The sequence below is a fragment of the Apium graveolens genome, chromosome 7 (assembly GCF_009905375.1).
Source record: "Apium graveolens cultivar Ventura chromosome 7, ASM990537v1, whole genome shotgun sequence".
NCBI classification, from domain to species: domain Eukaryota; kingdom Viridiplantae; phylum Streptophyta; class Magnoliopsida; order Apiales; family Apiaceae; genus Apium; species Apium graveolens.
This window is the reverse complement of record NC_133653.1, coordinates 232,426,201-232,439,469: the sequence shown is the minus strand read 5'-3', so window position 1 is coordinate 232,439,469 and position 13,269 is coordinate 232,426,201.

The following is a 13,269-nucleotide window of genomic DNA, read 5'->3' as shown; positions in this document are numbered from 1 at the left end:
GCATGACAATCAGAATGAACTAGCAAGACAATCCTTCTCCTAGTGTAACTTTCGGTGAGACTATTGAAAATGGCCTAGCATGACAATCGGTATGACAATCCTGATTGTCATGCTAGTTCATTTTCAATTGTCTTGATGATTTAATGCAGATTTTAATCCAATTTAAATTCTGAAAATTCCTAAAATTAATTCTGAATTAATTAATCAATTAATTTAATTAATCAATAAATTAATCTTTGCAGATATAATTTATTTTCTTAATTAAATTATATGATTTAATTAATTAATAGAGAATTAATACTAACCCTGAGCAGCATCCATTCTTCTGAATATCTTCTGAAAATCACTGAGAATTATGAATCAATTCCACCACTTCAATGTTGACACTCGATGTACTGTCTGGTTCATGAGTGACTAACTTCCGTGACGTTTCTTCATGTCTTGACTTTGATTTTCTCCAGATTAAATCCTTGTAATTAATGATACTCTGACGAGATCTCTGTCACTTGATTAAATCCACGATCTTGATTTATATCACTGAGGCATGATCAACTTCTTGAACTTCTTCCAGTGAATTAACTCCTCAAGTCTGTAGATGAACCTTGTTTTTGAATCCTTTGACAGATATTACTTTGCGAGATCTCTCTGACGGTCGATCCACTATTTACTTATTACATTCTTATTTGAGTTGAGTTGAATCCTCGAATGTACAAATAGGTCTCTGACATATGACTTACAATCTTCCCCTATTTGTTTGTTAGACAATAACACACAAATACCTAGAGGATAACTCAACTAACAAATAAGAAAAATATATAAACATACATGCAAAGTAAATAGCAGAAAAGTTCTGGATGAGATTTAACATTTTCCAGATTCCAAGTAGATGTTCCTCTAGACTGAACATATCTTCAAGTAGTTCCATCTTCATTTGTACAACCACATTTCCTGTTGAGAAGCCCATATCTCTTGCTTCTCCCCCTATGAGAATCAACTGATTAAAGAAGATCACCTTCGTTTTACCACCTCTCCCGTACAATAGGATCCGCAGATAAAAACCAATGGTACTCCCCTAACTGCTTCTTCCCTTACTAGGAAATCACCTTGTGTTTACCACCTCTCCCGTACAATAGGATCCGTAGTTAGAAACAACAATGGTGTGGTGTAGTGTACATGTAGGATCTTTTTCTTACTCCCTGCTATTTCTCCCCCTTTCCTCCAAACTATTACTTAAGCTTTTATCTCCCCCTTAAAGAAGGAATGTATGCCGTCGTCAGAAGGAGTTCTCATATTTCACTTGGTTGGAAAAGAAATAACAAGTAGTTTCACTTTCTTCCTCACTGTGAGTGTGTGATCCTGTTTAGTGTACCTCGCATGTGTTTCACTCTTCTCTCCACTCGTGTTTACACTCATTCTCACAAGTGTATCACTCTTCTCTCATAGCTCCATAATCCAGCTGTACCTGCAAGGAAAATCACCTTAGCCATCCTTAAGGAGGTCACAGGTGGTGCAATGGGAGTTCACAAATCCCCATCCTTGTTAAACTCGTCAGATGAATCTGAGTCATAATTTACAAGTTGCTAGTTTCCTTTTTAGGGTTCCAGATTTGAATTCTGGGAAGGTAAACAATGATCCAAAGAATTTAGCATAAAGATCACAGTTCCCTTCTAATGCCTGTGAAGACATTTCCTTGTGACTCATCAGGTAATATCTGAATCATTGTCAACAAGTTGCCGATCTGCACCTATGTCAGATCCACTATCCGCAGATGCATCCAGGGGATTTAAGCCTGGGGAGGTAGACACTGACCACTGACATATGGCTTTTGGATCAGTATCCTCTCCTAACACCTGTAAAGGCAATTGGTCCATTAACGAACCTTGAACAATCGAATCTGACCTTAAAATGGTCGAAACTCTTGTTTCCGTCAACTCATCCTTTGTGTGTGTAACCTTTCCTTGTGCATTAAGAATTGTTTATATTTGAGGTGGTGACACTACATCGGATACCTTGGCCGACAGGCAAAATTCAATAGACGCACCCTGTTGAGAGAATGAATCTAGTAACTGTTTTTGTGCCTTTTCAGCCATTACATCTTTTTGAGAAGATGTATGGGGGCTAGCAGTTGTCTCGGTTTAAATACTACTCATCTATGTAGGAGACAGAGCTACTGGGTTGACTACAGAACCTTCCTTATGTGGTGCACTAATGCACTATCTCCCTCACGCTCATTCATACTACTTTTAGTGATAAAAGAGTGTTGGTTGGTTCTGTTTTTGTGTTTGTCTTTACAGTCTGGGATAGACGTTGTGGGTTTTCAACCTCATGACTGTCAATGAAAGAAAGTCATTGGAGACTGAACCTGTAACACAGAACATATGGTAATAGAGAGAAAATGATTTACAATAGTGATTTCAAAAGATTTTACATGAAATAAGAAATCACTAATGTAGAAAGAAGTTTGATTTTGTTTTTCAATATGAATGAGTTTTTGATAAAACATTGATCACTTAGGGTAAAGTCTAAGTAATTCTCATTCATGTCAAAAACTTACAAATATCTGCAACATAATGTTAACAAGATATCATTGACCGATACTTGTCAAGTACTTTAGATACTAATTGTTATGTTGCATAATCAATATACCACTGTACATATAAAACAATATGATTGTGCTTAGTGATAAGATAGTTATTAATATGACGACTCTACTTATTCATATAAAATTATAACTTCTGTTAGAGTGCCATACCATGTCCTTGACGATTGCTTGAGCAGTATACTAGTTCATACCAACCTGAAGTGAGATTGTAAAGAAGAAATTGCATAGTCCAATAGATCTGCAGCTGCAAAGTCCATGAACTGTGGTGCATTGACTTCCTCTTTTGACTTACCAACCAGGAGTACACTTGTACACATCTTACTAGAGTACAATTCCAAGTGTAATGTGCAATAGGTGTCTGATATGTCGTAATATTCTCAAGTCTCGTCACTGGTGCTATATGTTAGATACTGCATCCTGATAATAACCTAGCACAATATACAAAATTACAATGATAACATTCCCAGCTTGCAAACAGCCATATCCCTCAGATAAACCTTTGCTGTTATCTCCAAAGGTAATCAGGGGGCCAGCTTTCTCAATCCTCATTTGATAGCAGGGCTCTATCTCCGGTCATATGTCTTGATGATCCACTGTCAAGAATCCACACTACCGGTTACACCTGTATACTGCCCTGCACTTCAAATGGATTAGACCTTCTTCGGAACCCAAACTTGGTTGGGCCTGGCATACTTGTAGAACTGTCCTTTATCAGGCAAAACAACATTTTTAATTTTAATGGTCTCAACTTTCTCAATGACTGAACATTTGACCTTGTAAACAACGTTAACAAATTTCTTTTTAAGCTTAGGCACAAATGTCTCCTTTCTAGCCTTAGAAGGACTAGCAGTCTTAGACCTATCATGCTTCTTGTTATTCACATGCTGACGAGGAGTAGTCTTATCATTAGACACATGCTTACCATTAAAATAAGCATACATCATAATAAAAGCACAAGACATACAATTAGCAACACCACATGCTTTATGAGAGTGATTAACAGCAGGCAATTTATGCATGGTAGACATGGCATTATTGTTATCCAACTCATGTGTGTCTGAGTTAGTCTCAGTTGCTTTCACAACTTTGACTGGAACTTTCGACTCACTTGACTTGGAAACAATCTTCTCATTAGCATGATCCTCAGCACGTATTTCTTCTTGAATAACAGAAGAGGTCGCATCAAATGGTTCAGCAATTGATGCTTTATAGAGGGGTTCATCAACACCCTTAAGCACATGTGGTACTTCCCTCCCTTTAGCACAGACATGAGGAGGGGAGTTTATGCCTAATTCTCCAATAGCAGCATTGTAATCATAACCTATTCCAGATGTTTGATTAACAGCTTGCTTACTGTAGAACTCTTTAGCCTTCGAACAAGAATTGAAGTAGGCTCTAACCTTAGTCTCAAGACCGGTGATCTTGTCTTTGAGAATAGTTTCGAGTTTTCTATAACAGTCAACTCTATTCTCTAGAAAAGATACCTGTTCTTTTAATTTGTCTTGATTAATGTGCACAAGTCTTAATTCATTGACCTCTTTCTCAAGGTCTGTGATCTGTAAACTTAACAGTTCATTATCATGACGTGCACAATCTAAGTTACCTCTTAGATGATAAACCATTTCAGCATCAGAAAGTTTTACCTCTATTCTTGACGATGAAGCTTTTCCATCAACAGCCATAAGAGCAAGATTTCCTTCATCTTCATCTTCACTGTCAGTATCATCCCAGCTTCTTCCCTTTGCCAGATAAGCCCTTTCAGAGTTCTTTATTACTTGCTTTGGCTTCCTACATTCTGTGGCAAAGTGTCCCAACTCATTGCAGTTATAGCATCTAATGGTGCTTCGATCAACCATCCCTGTTTTGTACCCACCACTGCTGGTGTTAGAGGATGAAGATCCACCTTTCTGGAATTTGTTGTAGTTGGACTTGTACTTAAGCTTGGGATTCCTCCTGAATCTGACATGGGAGAATCTCTTGACAATTTGGGCCATTGATTCATCTTCCAATTGCTCCAGCTCTTCCAAGGAATAAAAATCATCACTTGATTGATTTGTAGTAGGAGGATCATATTCTGCTACTAACTCATTTTCCTCACCCTTGGAAAACTGTACCATTCTTTCTAACTGTTGAGATTGTTGTTGTTGTTGACCTTCAGCTACAAGTGCAGTAGATGTGCTGACCATTCTATCCTTCCCGTAGACTTCCTTCTGTTGAATCTGCTCCAACTCATAGGTTTTTAACACTCCATAGAGCCTGTCCAAAGAAATCTCACTCAGATCTCTAGCTTCTCTAATGGCAGTGATTCTATGTTCAAGATGAGCTGGCAGTGTTAAAAGGAACTTTTTGTTGACCTCCCTGATTGAATAATACTTTCCATTGATGTTCAGGTTGTTGATCAACGCATTGTACCTCTCAAACACTTCAGTAATTCCTTCTCCTGGATTTGATTTGAAATGTTCATATTCAGAGGTTAGGATTTCCAACTTGTTCTCCCTAACTTCCTCTGTGCCTTCATTAATCACCTCAATAGTTTCCCACATGTGTTTGGAATTTTTACAGTTCATCACATGTCTGTTCATCAAGGGATCAAGGGAATCAATTAATATTAATTGAAGGCTGGCATCCAAGGAGGCTTCTTCCTTCTCAGCAGGAGTAAAATCTTCAGGCTCTTTTGGATAGGTTCTAGCTTCAGTAGTCACCACACCATCTATTATTACCTCCGGTTCAATAACCATCGGAGTTTTTATACCCTTCTTTAACAAGTTTGAATATTTGGGATTTGCAACTTGTAAGAATAATAGCATCTTCTTCTTCCACATGATATAATTCTCTTTATCAAATTGTGGAATTTTAACGGTTCCAACTTTATGTGAAGTCATTATGAATTTTTGAATAAATAAAAATTCAAGGAGTTGAAAAATCACAAAAGTCTAGGATCTTGATTTGTTCGTTAATCAGAAGGCTCTGATACCAATTGTTAGGTCCCAATTTGTTTGTAGAAGGGGGGTTGAATACAAACAGTACCGAATAATCGAATTAAATGCGGAATAAAAAATGTGAAACAAAATTCAAGTTAAATAAGAATATTATTAAACTTGAAAGGTGTTACAACAACTGTATCGATTACAAGGAATTAATCTCAAATCAATTATCACAAATCTAGAATAAATTTGACATGAACTTTTTCTATTTTTGCAATAATTAGAATCAAATGCTAAACGTGATTTGAGATTAAGTTCTAGGGATTTTGATCCGCTAGATTGTTAAACAAGAACAAGAGAATGATTTCTAGTTGATTGGATTTAACTTTACAAGCTAGAAATTTGATCTTTGAATTAGCATATAAGATGAAATATTTGGCTGCTTTTTCTCTCTGTATGTTCTTGACTTCTTTTCTCTGGATGGATAATTGAGTTGAATGACTCTCTGCTTCTTTTTAATCAACAACCGAATAGAATTGAATTGGCATGACAATCCTATAGCTGGCAAGACTTTCGGTAGGACAATGGATTGAACTAGCAAGACAATCTGAATGAACTAGCATGACAATCAGAATGAACTAGCAAGACAATCCTTCTCCTAGTGTAACTTTCGGTGAGACTATTGAAAATGGCCTAGCATGACAATCGGTATGACAATCCTGATTGTCATGCTAGTTCATTTTCAATTGTCTTGATGATTTAATGCAGATTTTAATCCAATTTAAATTCTGAAAATTCCTAAAATTAATTCTGAATTAATTAATCAATTAATTTAATTAATCAATAAATTAATCTTTGCAGATATAATTTATTTTCTTAATTAAATTATATGATTTAATTAATTAATAGAGAATTAATACTAACCCTGAGCAGCATCCATTCTTCTGAATATCTTCTGAAAATCACTGAGAATTATGAATCAATTCCACCACTTCAATGTTGACACTCGATGTACTGTCTGGTTCATGAGTGACTAACTTCCGTGACGTTTCTTCATGTCTTGACTTTGACACTTTGATTTTCTCCAGATTAAATCCTTGTAATTAATGATACTCTGACGAGATCTCTGTCACTTGATTAAATCCACGATCTTGATTTATATCACTGAGGCATGATCAACTTCTTGAACTTCTTCCAGTGAATTAACTCCTCAAGTCTGTAGATGAACCTTGTTTCTGAATCCTTTGACAGATATTACTTTGCGAGATCTCTCTGACGGTCGATCCACTATTTACTTATTACATTCTTATTTGAGTTGAGTTGAATCCTCGAATGTACAAATAGGTCTCTGACATATGACTTACAATACTGCACAGATCAGAACATATCTTGGTATTAAGGGACTTGAATTCAATCTGGAGTCTGACAAAGCTTATGTCATAAGACTAGATCAGGAGTTGAGAAAAGCAAAGATCAATGATCTCAGAGCTGCAATTTTTCAAACTGGTGAAGATACTGCAGAGCTTAAAGATGCCAAAAGGAGAATGATTGATGAACCTAGATATGCTGAGAGATGTTTGTTGAAGAACTATCTCAGAACAACTCCTGACATCAGAGAGATCAGAAGATGAAGCCAAGTCAAAGATCTACAACTGCTTAAATTCTGATATTTGTACAGACTGAAGTTGTTATCAGAAGTTGAATATTGGTAAAGCTTTGAGGACTGTAAGTTGTAGTTATCTAGTATAATTCTCATGCATTTGTACTTAATGTTTTTGACATCATCAAATATCTGTTAAACTTGTATATTATGCTAATTTACAAGTTGGGGGAGATTGTTAGATATATTTGATAATGTCATGGCTAATGTAATTTATGTTTAGATTTCAGATTTTACTTAACAGGACAAATCAGTACTTAACTGTTGATCAGTACTTATACTGAAAGTCAGGACTTAAGGATATCAGTACTTATATTATCAGGAGATAATCATCAGAAGTTAGATATCAGAACTTAAGTGCTGAAGGATGATTAGAGAAGGACAGTAGCTGATTAAAGGAAAGAAGATCGAGATAAACATAAGAAGAGATATGCATGAAAAAGGAATTCCGTGAAGAATGGAATACTTGGAAGAAAAGATATCTGATTGATATTCCATATCAATTAGCGATTATCTTGTAACTATGTAGTATATAAACACAGACATAGGGTTTACACTATAAGTGTTATCATATTCGAGAAGATTATTCATAATAACCCTAGCAGCTCTCGTGATAATTGTTCATCACTGAGAGGTAACAGTTCCATACTGTAACAGAGTTTATTGTTTCAATAAAGTTTGTTTTCTGTTACTTAATATATTAAAGTTCGATTTGATTGTATTATACACTGTATTCACCCCCTCTACAGTGTGTGTGTGACCTAACAAAGCCTATGTTAACTTCAGTTGGCTTATCCTGTTTAGGTTTGTCAGAAGTTACTTTCTCCTTAACTTCTGATTTCTCAATATCAGACTTTGCAGTTACAAACTTAACATGATTTATCTTTGGTTTTTGTTTGACAACTATATGCTCAGTTTCTACCGTTCCCTTATTGTTCTTATCATCTCCATAACCTAAGCCCTCTTTCCAGTTTCCACTACTAAGAATATTCTGAGTTGCTTTACCAGAGTTAGTCCAAGTCCTGATAATCTCTCTTTCCTTTTCTAACTCAGTTTTTAGAGATTCATTCATTTTTAACACTTCATCCCTAACATAAAAGGCATCATCTCTATCTTTCTGAGTTTGATGGAACATGACTAACTCTTTTTCTAAATAATCATTCTTTTTTTTATAAGCAAGATTTTCAGAAGTTAATCTTTCACATGTTAAAGTTTGATCTTTATAACTAATGAACATGGTTTTAAGATATCTTCTTAACTAGTAATATCATCAGTATGAAAGGCATAAGTAGTTTGAGGTACCTTTAAGTCAGCAGTATCAGAACTGCTATAAGCATTTGCCATCAAGGCATAGTTTTCCTCATTCTCAGAATCTGAAGTATCTGACTAGCTTTTCTTCTTTGTGACAAGAGCCTTGCCTTTGTCACTTTTCCCTTTTTTGTAATCTGGAGATATATGGCCTTTCTCACCACAGTTGTAGCATTTAACATTTGAGTAATCTCCTCTGTCAGACTTTCCTCCTTTGCCTTCAGATTTTCTGAAACCTTTCTTTTCAGAACTTGCTCCTTTCTTGGAAAACTTCTTTCCTCTTCTGAATTTCCTGTATGCAATCTTTGTGATTCCTTTCACCATAAGAGCACATAGCTTCATCATCTCCTCACCATGGTCCATCTCAGGTATACTTTCAGTTTCTGAGTCATCATCACTATCAGAACTTGATGACTCAGTATCAGACTTTATGATGAGAGCTTTTTCCTTGCCTTTTCTTGAGGCAGCTACTTTGGGACTTTCCTCCTCAGCCACAAAGGCAACTGTTCTTGACTTTCTTCCATCCCTCTTGCTTCTTTGTTCCATCTCAAGTTCATGAGTCTTGAGCATCCCATAAATTTCATCAAGAGTTGTTTCATCAAGATTATACTTGTCTCTTATTATTGTGGCCTTCAAATCCCATCTTTCAGGAAGAGCTAACAGGAACTTAAGATTTGAATCTTCAATATCATACTCTTTGTCAACTAGTGACAAATCATTCAAGAGTTTGACAAATATGTCATATAAATCAGTTAATGACTCATCAGGCTTTGAATCAAAGTGCTCATACTCTTGAGTGAGTATTGTCTTCCTGTTCTTCTTGATTGAATCAGTTCCCCGACACCTTATTTCCAAAGCATCCCATATCTCTTTTGCAGTTTTGCAGTTAATTACCCTGTTTGACATGACATTATCAATGGCACTATGCAACAAGTGTCTTACCTTTGCATCCTTTGCAATCGATGAGATATCTTCAGCAGTGTAATCACTTTTCTCCTTTGGTACAGACTTTGTTGGCTGTCCTGCAACTTCCACAGAGAGTTTGGTTGGCATATGTGGTCCTTCATAAATCCTGTCGAGATATTCTGGATCTGTAGCTTCCGGAAACATAGCCATCTTCACTTTCCATATGGAATACTCAGAAGGTTTCAACATGGGAACTCTTATAGTCTCATATTGACTATGAGTTACAGTTTTTGGAGGTTTTTCAGTTTTGGTGGGCTTAGTTGGAGTTTCTTCTTCAGACATGATTAATTTTGGATCTTAAACTGTTTGTGTGTTAATAGAAGGCTCTGATACCACTTTTTAGGTCACACACACTGTAGAAGGGGGTTGAATACAGTGTTTAGCACAATCAAATCGAATATAAGAACTTAAGTAACAGAAAACAGATTTTATTCAACACAATAAACTCTGTTACAATATGGAACTGTCCTCTCTCAGTGATGAACAAATTATCACGAGAGCTGCTAGAGTTACAAAGAATAATAACTTCTATAATCGTAACACTTATAGTGTAAACTCTATGCCTGTGTTTATATACTACACATTTACAAGATAATCTTCTAATTGATATGAAATATAATTCTGCTTCCTAAAGTATATCAACTAGTTATCTTTTCTTCCAAGTATTCTATTCTTCATTGAATTCCTTCTTCATGCACAATTCTTTCTGTCTTAGTCTCGATCTTCTTTCCTTTCAATTAGCCTCCAGCCTTAACTTAAGTTCTGATATCTTAAGTTATGTCTTCAGTATAAGTGCTGATTTCCAGTTAAGTACTGATTTGTCCTATTCTGTAAGATCTGAAAACTAAACACAAATCATATTACACATGACATTATCAAATATATCTAACAAACATCTTCACCTTCTAAAGCCTTTTTAGATTTCCACCAATAATTCGCTTCTCCTTTCAACAAATAACTAGCAAAGCTAGTTTACTGGTCTTCGCCTACCTTCACTAACGCAAATGCTTTCTCTATTTCTTTCAACCAAGTGGTAGCCTTAATAGGATCGGCTGACCCATCATATTCTGAAGGTTTAACCGACTGAAACTGTTTGAAAGTAACAATAGGTATAGCTGGTGGTATCTGAGGCTTAGAACGAGGTGGCTGTTGTAACATTTGCTGTTGAATCTGCTGCTGCTGTTGCTGCATCTGTTGTTGCATCATTACCATTTGTTGTTGTATCAGATGTAACATTTGGTTCATGGTATCATTGGTTTGTTCTTCAAAATTGCTGTTAGAAGTCTCAGTCCTAGTCTTTCTCTTTGGTGCCATTTTATGATAATAAAACAAGTGATGTCTCTTTAATAGTTTAATAAATAATTGACAGTAGATAAGAAAACAATTTATCCTGTATTAACAAAATTTAGATAATGGTTCGAAGAAAGAAAGCAGTCTGCTTAATATAAAAACAGGAAATGTAAACAGTTAATGAAATGTTTGTTCTTCTCTCTCTCTCTCTCTCTCTCTCTCTCTCTCTCTCTCTCTCTCTCTCTCTCTCTCTCTCTCTCTCTCTCTCTCTCTCTCTCTCTCTCTCTCTCTCTCTCTTGACAGAAATTAAAGTACGGAAAGCTGTAAAATAATAAAGTAAAGGTAAATGCTGTAAAACTATAAAGACTGAAATTTTAAATAAAAGAAATTTGAAAAAGTTCATTTTATATATATGACACCAATCTCAGGTGTAAGTGCTTGGTACAAAAAGTCTCGCTCAGCTGGTCATAACTGTTGCTACAAGTCAAACTAACTACTACCGGTCAAACTACTACTACAAGTCAAACTACTACTACACACATACACACTACTCACTATGTCATACTAGGCTGCATCTATATACATCTGTCCTCTGAAGTCAATATCTCAGAACCTCGGCGGCATACGCCTCAGCTCATCCCTAAGTATCTGACCGAAAGTCTGCGCCAAACGGAATATCCTGTAAAACTCCGTAAAAGAAGGCGGTCCCTCATGGGTCAAATCATCCAGCTCCTATGTAGCACTCATCAAAGCAGACTGTAACCTCTGCCTCATCATGTAATCTGGCTGTAAGGCGGCTAATGGTCCTCGGTCTCTCTGATCAAATAAATGCATAATCTCCCTGCACTGAGCTCTCCAATACTCCACATAATCTCTCATAACCCTGTACTCATGGTATTGTACCATATGTGGCTGTGCAACCTGTGCCACTGACTCCTGTGACGGAACCCTCGGTATCCCTGCACCCTGCTGTGGTAACCCCAACTGTAAATCCACATCATGCTCACCCATCCCCTCAACTGGGATCATCTGGAATATGTCTGGCTCTAGGGCATGTACTGGTATAGGAGGTAACACTGGTGGTGGTGGAAGCTCCGGCTCAATCCCTGGTATAAACTGATGCTCTACCGGTAGTGGGATCATCGGCTCAAAAAAATCCAATGGATCAAACATCTCTATAGGGTCATGGACTATCCCCTGTACTGGAGGTACTGGCTCCTGTGGCAATGGTGGTGGAGGTGGAAGAGGAGGAAACATGAACTCAGATACTGGTGGCACAACTGGTGCGACTGGCCCGGTGACTCCTCTCAGAAGAAGCCGAATAACCTGATAACGCCATCTGATAATATATCAAAGAAAGAAGAAAGGTCACTAAATCATTCCTATAACTAATACCTTCCTATCCTAATATTATCTAAATCCTAACACTACTCTTCCTATTTGACTACTCTTATCCGATGTGATCTCCCTATCTTATCTTAACCCTAATGTTCTTATTTTCAGGGACCAAACCTACAGCTCTGATGCCAAACCTGTAATGCCCTCCAGACCCGGGGTATAAGTCTGGGGGTTACTAGCTAATCACCTAACCTGTACAATCTGATTAACAAATAATAAAGAAATAAATCTAAACCCTTTTAACACTAACCAGAATCTTTTTAGGTTGAAGTATAAAAACAAGAACCACTAACTACTTTATTACAAACCAAATTCAAAATTTTACAAACTATCTTTATTACAAACCATTGTCTAACCACTTTTAAAATAAGTTCATATTTTATTCAAACACACACACTAACTATCTACACTCCACCTGTTCGGGCACCTCAAAGCTTTCTTCCTGGATTGGGATCAACACCTTGGGTATGAGAGGATCCCGAGGCTTGACCCGCTTTTTTACCACTCGAGTCCTGGTGGGTTTCATATTCCTTCTTAACTGAAAACAATAAGGTGAATAACAACAAAAAGGGTGAGCCAAAATTGCTCAATAAGTCTGCAAAATATAAATAGTGTTTAAGTAGTTTAAGTGAATCGGATATCACCCCGCGAGAGTAGAAAGAAGGCCATTACTGGAGAGTACAAACGAACAAAACTGGACATAAGTTCGCATCTATACCCTGCTGATCATCCATGATACAGTGCAGATCTATATCCCACTATATAGATCCCGTCGGGCACCCCAACACTACTGCCCATCTCAAGGATCCGGTTATGTCCCGGTCCTTAGGATTAAGTAAACTTAATCCCCAAAAGTATCACAATCCAGTCCATAGAGTAGCAACCGAAATAATCGGTATGCTTTGATATATTCTAATCACCAGAATATATGAATATTTGTTAATAACAATTGGGATATGAATAATAAATTCCAAATGAAAAGGAGAAATCAAGAATCGAAATGAAATATGAACAAGAATCAAAAGAGTGCAAGCGTGATAAGAATCTGAAGAAATATCACTATTCTGAAATTAGAATAGGGGAAAAACTTGCCTTTTGCGTGACTCACTGCAAATATATCA